Genomic DNA, 16,067 nt, shown 5'->3' with positions numbered 1-16,067 from the left:
AGATTTTTTTTTTTTAAAGTAATCTCCCACCCAATGTGGGGCTTGAACTCACGACCTGAGATCCAGTCACATGCTCTTCCAACTGGAAGGCACCCCATGTTATACTTCAATTTTTTTAAAACAGGGCTTCCTGGAGGAAGTGCCATTTGAAGTGAAATGGAATCATTTTGGATGATTATTACAATCATAAACCCAACACTTATGGCATATCAGGCATACTATTTATTGAGTGCTTGTGATATGTCGGGCACTGTGCTAACTGCTCTACATGTTATTATTTGGTTTAATCTTTACTGTGGTCCTGAGGAGAGAAATATTATCCTGCCCATGTTACAGATGAGAAAATTGAGGTTTCACCAAGTCCGTGCTCTTGGCACCACCTGCTCCCACCTCCCCCTAGGGGAGAGGTGGGCCTTGGGTTAGAGAGGATGAAGCAGGAGACACCAGAGAAGGCTCTGAGCACATTGGAGGTGCTGTGAAGCCAGGCCCCTTTCAAGGTTCCATACCTAACTTCATTTTTGTAATTGTGTTTTCTCTTTCTTAAAGAGAGCACTTCCCCCCCCCCCCCCCATCACCCCCGCCATACTGTCGAAGCTTCAGGCTTCTACCTGCAAAACCTGGACCTGCCCTGGCTCTGACGGTGGCTGGGGGAATGGCTGCTCCATCCTGAGACTCGAGAGTGTTATTTCTCCATACCTTAACCCCCACTCCAGCTAATGACAGGGCACCCTGGGATCCTCATCACAGGCCACCCCCCCCACGCCAGTGTCTTGTAAAGCAGACCCTGAAAATCTCTCATAGCCTAAAAAAAGCAGGGATGCCCGTCCTTCCCAACTCAGATGAAACACAGGCTGCCTTTCTGGGCCCCTCCAGCTTCCTGCCTCCTCTCCACGTCCCTACTCCCTCCCTCTCCTCTCTTTGTCTACTGTCTTCCCACCTCCGCTTTTCCCTACTCACCCCTCTCCCTGACAGCAGCCGCCTTCCCACCTTACCCTACAGGGAGTCAGGGCCCAGAGCCCTCCCCACCCTGCTTCAGACCCAGCACGACTCTCAGCTTCGGGGGAGCCAGGAGTCCAGCGCTCAGAGTCTGGTCCTGCCATGTTGAGTGGCCCAGGCCTGGCACTTTTTCTCTCTGGTGTCAGTTTCCCTCCCTCCCATTTATGCATAAGCTGGGCCCTGGGCTCCTTGTCTTGAGTCACACTGAGTGTTTCCTGCTCTCTCCTGAGTCAGGAAGCAGGTAGCCAAGGGGGTCCATCTGGGGGACCTGGCTCCCCTCCTCACCAGCTGGCCACCCCAAAGGGGTCTCAGGGGCCTGTCATTGGGCAAGCAGGTGAAGCAGGCTTTGGGTCCTGGGTCTGATTGTCCACAAGCTCAGAGCTCACTGCCCAGACCTTTGGGACATCCCCTTGTGGGGTCCCTGGTGGGGTCTTCTTGACCCCCAACTCCCTCCCTCTCTTCCTTCCAAGTAGTGACCCTTCCCCTAGCTGTGGATAAGCACCCCCTTAAACACATCACAGCCACGCCCCAATACAGGAGGAGCTGTTTGAGCAGATGTTTAATATACAAAACAAAAATAACAGTTATTTTGTTGAATGGATTGCCAACAATCGAAGCCATCTGTTTTTGACATCTCACCCTAGGGCCTAAAAATGCAAATGCCTCCTTCCAGGGCAAAAGCACGACCACCCAAGAGCTGTTTGAGCATATTTATAAGTAGTTCTCTGCCTGGATTCACTGGAAGACTACAAATAGTCCCCCCCACCCCCAACCTTCCCTCTGATGGGACCTCATGAAGGAGGAGACAGAGCTTGGCATTCTGCATTATGGGTTATGGCTTGCTTTTTTTTTTTCCCTTGGTGTTTTCTTTGACTGCTTAAACAAACAAACCTATTTTACTCTCAAGATGAAACTCTTGCCATTTGCAGTTTTTCTATGAGACCCATATCTTGCTACCCACCCCTCCCACCCCCACTGCTGACCCAACTTCTGAAGCTTGTGCTGAAAGAGGGCTCATCTCCAAATCCTCTGCTGCGGCTGTGCCCATCACCATTCCTGATCCCTGCATTTTCTCCTCTCACAGCAGCAGAGAAATCCTGGAATGATGTCATTGGACTATGTGTATTTTTTTTTCTTCACTTTTCATTACACAAGTAAGACAGTACACCTCTATTGTTAAAAATATCTCAAAAAGGAAATAAAAAGAATTCTTTACACTAAAACCCCATGGGACACAGTTAAAGTTGTACTCAGATGAACATTAGCAGTCTTAAATGCTTTTATTTATAAAAGACTCAAAGTAAGTGAAACAAGGACTAAGAAATTAGAAAAACGAGTTAAAAGGAGAGAGAACAAAAAGATGAAAGGGAATACCAATGAAATGGGAAAAACATACTAAGAGAATAAATAAAATTTGTTTGAAAAGAAAAAAGATCAGTTTGAAGAGACAAATAAAATGGGAGAAATCTTAACTAAAGGTAAGTCCAAAGAAAGCAAGCAAAGAGAGAAAGTAAAAATATGCAACATTAGGAATGAAGAAGGTAATACAAATGCAGATATGGATGTTATTAATTATCTTTAAATATTATGGTAATAAATTGGAATAACAAAAAGAAATAGGTTATTTTTTTAACAATACATAAATTATCAAAATTGACTTAAGCAATAGAAATAACGGACTAAGAACCATGGAAGAGATTAGAAAGACAAAGAGATTGCATCCCAAAAGACTCTGGGGGCAATAATAGGACAAACTGGGGCACCTGGCTGGCTCAGTAGGTAGAGCATGTGACTTTTGATCTCTGGGCTGTGAGTTTGAGCCCCATGTTGGGTGCAGAGATTACTTAAAAATAAAATCTTAAAAAAAATAGGACAGGGCATCTGGGTGGCTCAGTTGGTTGAGCGTCTGCCTTTGGCTCAGGTCATGATCCCAGTGTCCTGGGGTAGAGCCCCACATTGGGCTCTCTGCTCAGTGGGGAGCCTGCTTCTCCCTCTCCCTCTGCCTGCCGCTCCCCCTGCTTGTGCCCTCTCTATCAAATAAATCAAATCTTTAAAAAAATTAAAGTCATGAAAGAGAGGAAAAAAGAGACAGAACTATTCCAGATTCAAAAATTAAAGAAACATTGGGGCACCTGAGTGGCTCAATCAGTTAAGGGTCTGACTCTTGGTTTTGGCTCAGGTTATGATCTCAGGGTTGTGAGATCAAGCCCAAGTTGGCTCTGAGTTCAGATTCCCTCCTTCTCCCTCTGCCCCTCCCCCTATCTAAAATAAATGAATAAATCTTTTTTAAAATTTTAAAGAAATATGACAACCAAATGCACTGGAAGCTTCTTGATTAGATTCTGGAGTTAAAAAGAAAAAAAACCATCTATAAAGACATTATTGGGACAGAGAAATCTGAATATAGACAATGTGCTAGATACTATTATTACATTCAGTTCCTGCTGGATGGATAATGGAATTTTCTTGGTTGGGATAATGGGATTTTGTTTACGTAGAAGAATGTCTTAAATCTTAGGAGATACATTTTTTTAAATGTGCTAAGGAATAGTGTTTGATGTTTGCATTTCGCCTTTCAAATAGTTGAGCAAAAAAATTTTAAATGTGATGTGTGTGTGTGTGTGTGTGTGTGTGTGTGTGTGTGAAGAAGAGCAGGGCCACTATGACGTGGAGTAATAGACTTCATGCGGTGTGGGTGCTGGTGCATAGACTGTGCGAGGCCTCTGTACCTGCTGGTAGCTGGAGAGATGCCAAGGACCTGCGTGAGGGCAAGGACAGTAGAGCCCACATCTGTCTCTCACCCTCTTCAGCCTCAGTGACACAGATGACCTGCAGGAGTACTGGTGTCCTTTGCCAGGGCTGCACACCTACCTGATCCCAGTACTCAGACAAGTCAAAGGAGAAGACCCGGCAGGAACCAGGGAGGCTACAGGCCCAGGGTGCCCAGAATCAACAAGGTAAGTTAGCAGATCGGCGACAGCCACGTGCCGGCTCCAGCAAGAGCCTGAGGCCTTCCGTCAAACCTCAGAGCACAAAAAATGGCTGCTCCTTCCAAATCTTGAGCAAATTGATTCTGTGGCCAACCCAACTTGGAACCACACAGGGGAAAGAATTCTAGGAAACTTGGTTCCAGCTAAGTCGACACAGGACAAAGTAGAGCATAAGTGTGTGTGTGTGTGTGTGTGTGTGAGAGAGAGAGAGAGAGAGAGAGAGAGAGAGAGAACACACAAATGTGGCAAAATGTTAACAATTGGTGAATGTAGGTGAAGAGTGCTCAACTTTTCTATAGATTTGAAATTTGTTTAAAGACTTTATTTATTTATTTGACAGAGAGAGACACTGAGAGAGGGAACACAAGAAGGGGGAATGGGAGAGGGAGAAGCAGGCTTCCCGCTGAGCAGGGAGCCCCATGCAGGGATTCCAGGACCCTGGGATCATGACCTGAGCCGAAAGCAGACACTTAAGGACTGAGCCATCCAGGTGCCCCTAGAGTTGAAATTTTTAATAAAAAGTTAGAGGTGGGAAAAGGCACCAGGCCCAGATGGTTTTGCAACTGAGTTTTATTTAGCTTTTAAAGATCAGATTATTCTTAGGTTATGTAAACTATTCTAAACCACAGGAAAAATATGGAGAGTTCATAATCCATTTTACTAACATTACCTTAGTACTAAAACACAATTTAAAAAAAAAAGAAGAGGGGCACCTGGGTGACTCAGTTGGTTAAGCATCTGCCTTTGGCTCAGGTCCTGATCTCAGGGTCCTGGGATCAAGCCCCACATCACGCTCCCTGCTCAGTGGGGAGTCTGCTTCTCCCTCTCCCACTACCCCTCTCCCCTGCTTGTGCTCTCTCTCTCAAGTAAATAAATAAAATCTTTAAAAACAAACAAACAAAGAAGCAGCAGAAGAAAAGAAAACTGTAGATCATTTTCACTTTTGGGTCCCAACCCCCACCCTCGGGAATAAGAGGCTTCATCACTAGGAACATATAGTCAATTTATTACATAAATAAACTAAAGAAGAAAAAACACAAATAACTTTCTAACCAGAAAAACATGTTATTTGAGCATTGCATGAGCTCCCATACCATGCTCTCCACATTGGGAAGGCTATAATGGTTTGTACAGTGGAGCTTCTGCCCTTCAGAAAAATTGCAGGTTTCCTGTAGTTGAGCGTTCAATCAACCAGAGGAAGATAAAAGAGAGACCACAACTGGGTTCTAAATTGAAAACAATGACATTCCAAATGGTATGGCAAGAAGAGTGAGGGCGAAGGAGAACCCAGGGCTGATGAGCTAGAAATGAAATTTGAGCTCCTAGCATTTACAGATAGGAAAACGGAGGTCCAGAGAAGGGAAGGGCCTTACCCGGTTTCATAGAACGCCCATCCAGCCAGGTCAGCATGGACTTCAAGCACCAGTTCCACAGATCCAGAAAGCAAAAGCCAAGCAAAGACTATTTTCTAAAACGAAGCTGACCCTACCACCTGCAGGTCGACAGGAGGAACAGCAGAATCCTGAGGGCCAGGACTAGGGTAGTGGGATTGGTACTTTTCCTCTTTGCCTCAGGTCCTGGTTTTGTTTAAATGTTTGATATTTTGTTCATCATGGAACTTTTGGCATTAATTTTTAATTAAAAATACTTCATCAGGGACACCTGGGTGGCTCGGTCAGTTAAGTGTCTGCCTTCGGCTCAGATCATGATCCTGGGGTCCTGGGATCGAGTCCCACATTGGGCTCCTTGCTCAGCGAGGAGCCTGCTTCTCCCTCTGCCTGCTGCTTCCCCTGCTTGTGCTCTCTCTCTCTGACAAATAAATAAATAAAATCTTTAAAAAAATACTTCATTAATGGGGTGCCTGGGTGGCTCAGTCACTTAGGTGTCTGATTTCAGCTCAGGTCGTGATCTCGGGGTCCTGGGATGGAGCCCCACGTCAGGCTCCCCACTCAGCATGGATTCTGCTTCTCCCTCTCCGCTCCCTTCTGTCCCTCCTCCTGCTTGTGCTCTCTCTGTCTCTCTCTCAAATAAATAAAATCTTGGGGTGCTTGGGTGGGTCAGTTGGTTAAGTGTCCAGCTCTTGGTTTTGGCTCAGGTCATGATCTCAGGATTGTGAGATCATTGAGCCCCAAATCGGGCTCCATGCTCAGCAGGGAGTCTGCTTGAGGATTCTCTCCCTCTCTCTCTACCCCTCCCTCCACTCTCCTCTCTCTAAAATAAATAAATCTTAAAAAAATAAAATCTTAAAAAAATACTTCATTAAACTATTATTTATCTTGATTACTGAGATTTTTGGCACATACACCCCTCACCCTTAAATTTTGCACCCTAGACTAGTACCTCACTTGTTTCCCATTCCCATTACCTTATACTCTAAAACCTGGAATCTTCATTCCTATTCTCATTCCCTCCCCCAACCCAGCACTGGCATCTCATCAGAGGATCTCATCTCTTTTGTAGTAAGAACACAGGCAGAAACACTCCTCCTCTCCCTCCCTTCCTCCCTCCCTCCTTCCTTCCCTCCCTGCCTCTCTAGCTCCTCATTTCAGGTGCTGTGTTAAGTAGACAGAGGGCCTTTGCCCTTAGGCAGTTATCAAGTAAGAAGGCATCTAGAAAATGCAGTAAAGTGTTATAAGAGATTTAAATGGTCAAGAGAAGGATTGCATCTGGGATCATGGGAAGAGGAGGGTCTAGATGGGTTCCATCCTATTTCCCATCCATACCTGCTGCTTCATCTATGTCGGAACCACAAATAACAAGTTATTAAGCACTTACTATGTGCTCAGCAATAGTCTAGAAGCTCTAGCTCATCAGATCAATGGCTCCCTTGTGGTAGAGGTAGAGGCTCAGAAATGAAAAGTCTTTACTCAAATCTCCACAACTGGTAAGGAGGAGAACACTGATTCAATCTGAGGTCTGCCTGACTCAGAGCTGATTCTTGTAATCATTATTTGTCGTATTTGTCATTCAGCAAAATTGGTGCCTGCCTACTATGATAGGACTGGTTTTAGGGGCGGGGGATACAGGAGTGAAGAAAATGGTTAAAAATTCCTGCCCCCGTGTGGCATTCACTCTGGTGAGGAGGACCGGCAATAACCATGTAATTAAATAAACAAGATAATTTCAGATAATAAAGTGTTATGAAAAAAACTAAAGCAGGATGATGGGATAAAGAATCTGTGTTGTCAGGCAGCCTCTCCGAAGATGGAGCATTTGAGATGAGACTTGAACCTAAGGGATCTACTGTGTGGATATTGGGAGAAGGAAACAGGAAGTGCAGAGGTCCTGGGGTAGGGTTAACCAAGGCACATTTGTGGAACAGACCAATTGGTGTGGTTGGAACATAGCAAACAAGGAAGAGCGAGGGAGGCTATGAGGTGTGAGGCCGTGTCACCAGTTGGGCTGTGATAAAGAGCTTGGATTTTATTCCGAGAGCAATGGAAAGCCATGGAGGGATTTCAGCAGGAAGGTGATGAGATGCAATTCCTGTTTTTTAAAGGATCACTCTAGTATATGGTTTGACAACCCATTGATATTTTAGGCCAGACGACTCTTTGTGGTAGGGGGGCTGTCCTGTGCATTGTAGGATGTTTATCAGCATCCCTGCCCTCTACCCACTAGATGCCAGTAATACACTCCTAGTCATGACTACCCAAAGTGTCTCCAGACATTGTCAGATGTGCCCTGGAGGGCAAAAGTTGCTCCCAATTGAGAATGACTGCTGTAGTCATAAAAGCAAAGAAGGGCCATGGAATGTTCTCAATTGAAAAAGCCTGCAAAGGGCGCCTGGGTGGCTCAGTTGGTTAAGCGACTGCCTTCGGCTCAGGTCATGATCCTGGAGTCCCGGGATCGAGTCCCGCATCGGGCTCCCTACTCGGCGGGGGGTCTGCTTCTCCCTCTGCCCCTCCCCCCTCTCATGTGCTCTCTCTCATTCTCTCTCTCAAATAAATAAATAAAATCTTTAAAAACAAAACAAAACAAAACAAAACCAGAAGACCTATTGGGGCGCCTGGGTGGCTCAGTTGGTTAAGCGACTGCCTTCGGCTCAGGTCATGATCCTGGAGTCCCGGGATCGAGTCCCGCATCGGGCTCCCTGCTCGGCGGGGAGTCTGCTTCTCCCTCTGACCCTCCTCCCGCTCATGCTCTCTGTCTCTCATTTTCTCTCTCTCAAATAAATAAATAAAATCTTAAAAAAAAAAAGAAAAAGCCTGCAAAAACCTGATAGCTACGTGCAATGCCTGATCTCAGACTGGATCCCGCATGGTAAGGGGAGAATGCAAGGTGCTGCTGACACAGTAAGAATGTGAGTAGTTGGGGCACCTGGGTGGTGCAGTCAGTTGAGGGGGTGACTTTTGGTTTCGGCTCAGGTCATGATCTCAGTGTCGTGGGGTCAAGCCCTGTGTCAGGCTCCATGCTCAGAGTAGAGTCTGCTTGAGATTCTCTCTCCCTTTACCCCTCCTGCTTGTGCTCTCTCTCTCTCTCTCAAATAAATAAATAAATCTTAAAAAAAAGAATGTGAGTGGTGGATTAAATAAAACTATTGAATCAACATTAATTCCACCAAAGTTGCTAACTGTACTGTTGTTATGTAGGAGAATATCCCTGTGCTTAGAAAATACACACTGGAGTCTTTATGTATAAAGAACCATGAGGTATAAAGTCTATGCTTAAATCAGTCAGGACAAGTTATATACAAGCATATATACATACCCATGCATGTGTGAATAACATATAACACGCATACATATATAATCCTATGTTATGTGCTTCTATCTATACATTCTTGCGATATGCATGCAAATGGTTGTGTGTATAGATATATATATCTCCCCATGATATGAAATAATTTTATCTGAGCAAAGGGTGTACAAGTGGGCTGTTTGTACTATTCTCATTCTTACAACTTTTCTGTGAGCTTAAAATCATTTCCAAATAAAAAGTTCAAAAAATTGCTCTCGTTTCCTACATGACGAGTGGACTGGGGATTGGTTGGTCCGTCTGCTTCCCGAAATTATTTGGCTAAACCTCTGCCTGCCCAGCGACCCAGCAGCTCCACCTCTGGGCATGTACCTAATTGATATGAGTGTTTATGTCAACCTAAGACTTGTACCGGAAGCTACATAGCTGTTTATTCTTACTCGCCTCAAATGGGAAACAACCCTCATGCTAAATACACACAACACCACAGTTAAACCTCAGAGCTGTAACACTGAGTGTAACAAGTGAGACACAGAAGAGTGCCCATTATATGGTCACTCCTTTTCTTTGCAGTTTGACAAACCTGCCAAATGGTTTGACAAACCTCACGATCTGTGGGGGGAGGGGGACCAGGTGGGTTTCTGGAGCTGGAAATGTTCTGTACCTTGATCTGGGTGGGTGTTATATGCGTGATTACATACATAAAAATTGATCAAGCTATGCACTTAGGATTTGTACAATTTATTGTATATAACTTTTATTTAATAATAATAAAAAAGACCACTCTGGCTTCTGTGTAGAGACTAGAGTAGTGGTGACTGGGGGAGCCCCAGGGGGAGAAGAGCGAAGAGGAAGTGAAATGAAAGAGGGGGCTCAAAAGTGAACCCCAGGTGAACACCTGGGGGAGCGGGGGTTGCTGCTGACTGAGATGGGAGATCTGGGGGAGGAGTGGGACCACTGGACCCCTCCCTGTCCTCCCTTTCCCCAGGCTCTGGAGAAGTCGGATTTCCCTCCACATCTGTGTCCCAGTCACCGCCAGGGGGCAATGGGGTCCTTCCTGACTGACAAGGCAGCCTGGAGCCCGCAGCAGGAGCATCTGCAGCTGGGGACAGCTGTGCAGCTGTTGCCTGGGTGGCCTCCAAGTCACCGGGACACTGTGCTCCTTGCAGAAGAATCTTGTAGGATGGGAATGGAAGGAAATTAAAACCTAAAGCCCTGGAATCTGAAAATCATGACTCCAGCCCTTAATGCTCAGGATGGGGCCAGACTCCTTAAGGTGGCCATGAGCTCTTGCTGCTGGCATTCCCCACCTCACCTGCCTCCACTCAATCCCCACCCCGCCTTAGGGAAGAGATGGGCTCCCTGCAGGTGCACCCTCTTGCATGTGTGCTGTTTCTGAAGCCTGACCCCCTCTCCTGTGGGCATCTGGAGTCACTCCAGGACCCTTTCTCGACCCAAAATGTGGGTCAGACTGGCCCCCTCTACATCTCCCATCATACTCCTTTCTCCATAAATTACATTAGTTCGGGGCGCCTGGGTGGCTCAGTTGTTAAGCGTTTGCCTTCAGCTCAGGTCATGATCCCAGGGTCCTGGGATGGAGCCCCGCATCAGGCTCCCTGCTCGGCGGGAAGCCTGCTTCTCCCTCTCCCACTCCCCCTGCTTGTGTTCCCTCTCTCGCTGTGTCTCTCTCTGTCAAATAAATAAATAAAATCTTAAAAAAACCCCACATAAATTACATTAGTTAATCTACCTGATTCTTCAGCTCATCTGTTGCTCTGAGAGGCATGGGAGTGCCTCGCATAGGCTCTAAGAATACTTTTTGGATGAATAAAAAGACAAACAAATGAGTGAGTGAATCTAAGGTTGGAGGAGGATAGCACCTCAGTTAATCCACCTGGGGTTTTGAAGTTAGAGACCTGGGTTCAAGTACAAACAATGACACTTACGAGCTGTGTGACCTTGGCAACTGTCTTAACCTCTCTGGGCCCTAGTTTCCTCTTCCAATTATCATACTTACTATACAGTTTCAGTGATATGATGCATGTCAGTCCCTTAGCCTAAAATTTGCACATAGTATATGCTCGATAAAATGAGGATTTTTGGTGTATATGTGTGGTTTAAAGATGTAAGGGTGTGTGTGTGTGTGTATGTGTGTGTATACAATTATATCTGTTTGTGTAGGCTATATAATAAACTGTTAGCTAATGATAGAGAGTGAAATTGGGAGAATAAGGTAAAATTTTCTTTTTGTGCTTTATATACTTCTGTGGTTGAATGTCTTACGTTAAGCATGTTTCATAATCACACAGCCTTTAAATGAAAAATGAAATCCAATATCACATGAAAGAATGCCCAACATCATTAGTCATAAGGGAAATGCAAAACAAAACCACCATGAGATACCACCACTCATCAGTTGAAAGGCTAAAATCAAAAGGCTTGGGGCTTTAAGTGTCTGCCTTTGGCTCGGGTCATGATCCCAGAGTTGGGGCTCCCTGCTCAGCAGGGAGTCTGCTTCTCCCTCTGCCCTCTGCCCCTTCCCCCACTCATGCTCACTCATGCATGCGCGTTCTCTCTCTCAAATACATAAATAAAATCTTTTAAAAAAATCAAATCAAAAGGCTTAACAATACCAAATATTGGCAAGAAAGTGGAGCAACTGGAACTTTCTTACACTGTTGGTGCGGGTATGAAATGGGACAACTATTTTGAAAAAAATGTAAGTATGTAAAAAATGTAAGAAGCATACTTGCCCTATAATCAGAAATTCCACTCCTAGCTATGACTCAGGCACCAGGAAGACAGGGAATATGTGTCTGCAAAAAGACTATACACAAATATTCATCGCATCTTTATTTATAATAGCCAAAACCTGGGAGTAGCCCACACGTCCATCAACAGGAGGATGTGATAAACTCTTTGTGGTGTGTCCACACAGTGGGATACTGCACGCAGAAAAAGGGCATGAACTGCAGCTACAGGGGACAACACAGGGTAATCTCAGAAACATGATGTTAAGCAAAAGAAACCAGACACAAAGGAAAATGTACTGCATTGCTGTTTAATTCCATTTATATGAAGCTCTAGGACAAACAGAATGGATTTATGGTGAAAGTCAGAACACGATCGCTTTTTGGGGAGTATTGCCTGGTGTAAGAGAACTTCTGGGGTGCTGGAAATGCTTCATATCTTGATCCAGGTGATAGTTGCCCACATGCACCCATAAGATAAAACTCATCAAGCGGGGTGCCTGGGTGGCTCAGTCGGTTAAGTGTCCACCTCTTGATTTTGGCTCTGGTCGTGATCTCGGGGTCCTGAGATCTAGCCCCTCTGGTGGGCTCCATGCTCAATGGGGAGTCTGCTTGAGATTCTCTCCCTCTCCCTCTGCCCCTCCCCCTGCTCACGTGCACTCTTTCTCTGTCTCATATAAATAAATAAATCGTAAAAAAAAAAAAAAAACCTCGGGGCGCCTGGGTGGCTCAGTCGTTGGGCATCTGCCTTAAGCTCAGGTAGTGATCCCAGGGTCCTGGGATCGAGCCCCGTGTTGGGCTCCCTGCTCTGCCGGAGGCCTGCTTCTCCCTCTCCCACTCCCCCTGCTTGTGTTCCCTCTCTCGCTGTGTCTCTCTCTGTCAAATAAATAAAATCTTTAAAAAAAAAAAAAAACCTCACCAAGCCATGCACAGTTGTTCACAGCAGCTTTATGATACCTCAAAGCTGAAACAACTCAAATGGCCATCAGTAGGCAAATGGATGAAGACAATGTGGTACAATCTTACTGCATAATATAAGCCAGCAATAAAAAGGAGTAAACTACTAATGCAACACCATGGATGAATCTCAAAATTATGATACTGAGTTTTAAGGGGCGCTGATGGAGCATGCGACTCTTGATCTCAGGGTTGTGAGTTCGAGCCCCACGTTGGGTGTAGAGATTCCTTAAAAATAAAATCTTTTAAATTATGATATGAGTTTTTTAAAAGTCAGACAAAAAAGAATAGTGTATGATTCCATTTATATAAAATTCTAGAAAATGTAAACTCATCTATAGTGATGGGAATCAAATCAGTGGCTGCCTCCATGTGAGGTGGGTGGGAGAGAGGAAGGAGAATTACAAAGGGCCAGGAGGAAACACTGGGGGGATATGAGTATGTTTCTTACCTCTATTGTGGTTCTGGTTCTACAGATGTATTCATATGTTCCAAATCATCAAATCTACACTTTATATTTTTTAAACCATTTTAAAAAGATTTTATTTATTTATTTGAGAGAGCGAGTGAGAGGCAGAACACAAGCAGGGGCAGAGGGAGAGGGGAGAGGCAGTCTCCCCTGCTGAGCAGGGAGCCCAACTCGGGGCTCAATCCCAGGACCCCGGGGATCATGACCTGAGCCGAAGGCAGACGCTCAACTGACTGAGCTACCCCAGCACCCCAAAGCTACAGTTTTAAATATGTGCAGTTTATTATATGTCAATTATATGTCAATAAAGCAGCAAAAACATTTTTTAAAAAACTCACTGTGCAGGGACGCCTGGGTGGCTCAGATGGTTAAGCATCTGCCTTCGGCTCAGGTCACGATCCCAGGGTCCTGGGATTGAGCCCCGCATCGGGCTCTCTGCTAGGCGGGGAGCCTGCTTCTCTCTCTGCCGCTGCCTCTCTCTATCTCTCTCTCTCTGACTCTCATGAATAAATAAATAAAACAAACAAACAAACAAAATTTTTAAAAAAATTAAAAACTCATTGTGCATTTGATATATGTAAATTAGGCTTCAACAAATAAAAGAAAAAGAAAAGAAAGAAACTGTTTTCCTGACCCTGTTTCCCCGCTCGGTACTTCCAGCCTTGTCCATGCCCCACAGGGTCCTTTCTTCTCACCTGGAGCACCCAAGAGAAAGTCTACAAATTAGCAAGTCTACAGATCAGCACTCTGCAGCTCAGTTGGTGCACCTGGGACCCATGGCTTCCTTTTTTTTTTTTTTTTTTTAAGATTTTATTTATTTATTTGACAGAGAGAGACACAGCGAGAGAGGGAACACAAGCAGGTGGAGTGGGAGAGGGAGAAGCAGACTCCCCCCCTCCCCCGAGCAGGGAGCCTGATGCGGGGCTCGATCCCAGGACCCTGGGATCACGACCTGAGCCGAAGGCAGACACTTAGTGACTGAGCCACCCAGGCGCCCCCCCATGGCTTCTTTATAACAGCCATATTCCAGCTCTCACAGCCCAGCTCAAGCACCACCTCCTTCTACGAAGCCACCTTGCTTCGTGCCACACCCTCCCAGCTCAGGGCTCCCAGGATCCTTGGCTCAAACCTCTATCCTGGCATCTTCCACTATTCACCTTGTATTATCCATGTAGACCCACCTGTCTTCCACACTCGATGCTAACAGTCATCGTGAGAACAGCTATTATTTAATGGTCCTGGGCCAAGAGCTGTACATGGTTGATTTCATCGCCTCTCTACATCAACTAGGAGGACAGGGATTATTAGTTCCCTTTTGCAAAAGCCGAGGCCCAGGATGGGGACAGCCAGTGGGACCTAGTCCCCACGGCCATAGGAAGGTTAAAGAACATTCAAACGCCACTCTGGCTCACCTTGAGAGCAGCCAGGGCCTTTTTCAGTGGGCAGAAAGGAAGGATTTAGCATCTCTGGAGTTCTTCAGAGTTGTAGAAAGATACCTTACAGGTGGAAAGGTGAGTCACTTTAGGTAAAAGGAATTGCCTACAAGTTTCCAGAGCAGGAAGAACGTGGAGAAATTAGGCAGCATGGGTAGAGGACAGGCTCGAGGAAGGTCTCTCCTCAGGGTTTTTTATTCTTATTAAATGGCTCCACATTTGCAGATGAGGCCCTTGGCACAGGGCTGGAGAGGGAAGACTCGTGATTAGTGAGTTCAGAGACCTTGGTTCTGGTTTTGCCAGGGGCCAGTTGGGGAGCCATGAAAACGTCTGTGTGTTCGTTTCCTCATCTGTCCTACCGGCAGGGTACCTCGCTTTGCAGTGAGGTAAACCTGGGTTGAAAAACTGGCTTCCTGACTTGCCACCCTGTGACTGACCTTGCCTCTCTGAGCTTGCGTTTCCTCATCTGCAAAATGGGGATAATAATAGTGCAGCCCTCGTGGGACCATCGGGAAGATAACACGTCTAAGGGCCTGGCCCTGTGCCCAGCATGTGCCATACCCATGTCCTTACCATCATTATTCCTAGAAGACGGATAAGAACACCAGCTGTAGTCCCTGCCCGGGCAAGGTGCAAGCTTAGGGACACGGGGTATCTCAAAACCACTTCGAACACTGGACGAACTTCTATAGTAGGCACGATCCTCTCCACAAGGGAACGGGGCCGCAGAGGGGTCTCAGCCTTGGGTTTCGGGGTAGGGGAAGGATTTTGTGCCTGGGCAGGACTGGCCAGCTCAGCAGAATGCTTAGCATCGCTGACCTTCAGGCACTAGATGCCAATAGCACCTCGTCCCCCACCCCACAGACAGCAGACATAGTGATAATTAAGAACACCCCCCTACACACATTTCCAAATGCCCCCCCTGGGAGGGGCTCCCTGCACACGTGCATAGTTCAAACCCTCTCCGCGGGCGTCCGGTGGGCTGGGTGACAGGGGTTGAATCTAGACCATGCTGCACTTGCCAAGCCAGCTGGGGCCCTGATGCGAGACTGCCCCAGCCTGTTGTCACTGACTTTGCTACTTCTCATGGATGCACTATATATGGGGTAGGACAGTGCGGTCCTTGCAAGCTCCCTGCTCCTGGGTCCCTACCTGGTCCTCGTGGTCCTCACACAGCGGCCCGTGCCCATCCTGATGCCTAGCTCTGGACTCTCCCCGCCGCTTCTCTCTCCCTCTCCAGCTCCCCCCTTCCTCTTGGGCCTCTTCTCTGTTCCTCCCCATGCCATGGCTTCTGTCCTCCAGGCTGGGCCCCCCATGGGTGTGGGAACCAGGTCTCAGTCACCCTGGCCCACTCAGGCGCTCAGAACCCAGGGTTATTCTCATTCTATTCAGAAGGACCGGAGGACGGAGAGTAGGAAGACTTAAGGGAGAGAGGAAGGAGGACCAGGCTGGGGTGGAGGTGGCCCCACCTCGAGAGGCCCAGCCCAGCCTTACCGCAAGTTTAGTCACACGGAGGGCTGTGTAGACCCGGCCAGCACTGCCATCCTGGCCAGGCTCTGAGTCACCAGCTGCAGCCTGGCGGGAAACCACGCCTGACATGGAAGTGGCGCACTCGGGTTGGTGAGGCCTGAACCCCCTCCTGGCTGGCCCTGGAGGAACTGGGAGTGACTAGCAACACTGGCTGGGCAAAAACATCTCTCCGGGACTTGCCAGGAAGTCAGGAACCCAGTGAGGCTTGAGGTCTCTGCTCTTGCTGGGGGGTGGTCTCTCACTC

The 16,067-nt window shown here is 46.7% G+C and overlaps 1 long non-coding RNA gene across 3 annotated transcripts in view; it reads left to right on the top strand.

Moving 5' to 3' along the window:
* LOC123850018 (uncharacterized) overlaps positions 1 to 16,067 on the top strand; it is a 32,055-nt gene that overhangs the window by 11,527 nt on the left and 4,461 nt on the right. For 2 of the 3 annotated variants that reach the window (XR_010407816.1, XR_006792214.3), the window contains one exon: positions 3,807 to 3,953. The exons of the other annotated variant lie outside the window; for it this stretch is intronic. This is a non-coding gene — a long non-coding RNA (uncharacterized LOC123850018). The remainder of the gene's footprint in view (positions 1 to 3,806; positions 3,954 to 16,067) is intronic. 3 annotated transcript variants of the gene reach the window in all.

The sequence above is a fragment of the Mirounga angustirostris genome, unplaced genomic scaffold (genome assembly GCF_029215605.1).
Source record: "Mirounga angustirostris isolate CCGP_5_RB_7025 unplaced genomic scaffold, mMirAng1.0.hap1 SCAF_15, whole genome shotgun sequence".
In the NCBI taxonomy this organism is placed as follows: Eukaryota; Metazoa; Chordata; class Mammalia; order Carnivora; family Phocidae; genus Mirounga; species Mirounga angustirostris.
Note: the sequence above shows the minus strand (reverse complement) of the source record. Positions and strands in the feature narration are given on the sequence as shown.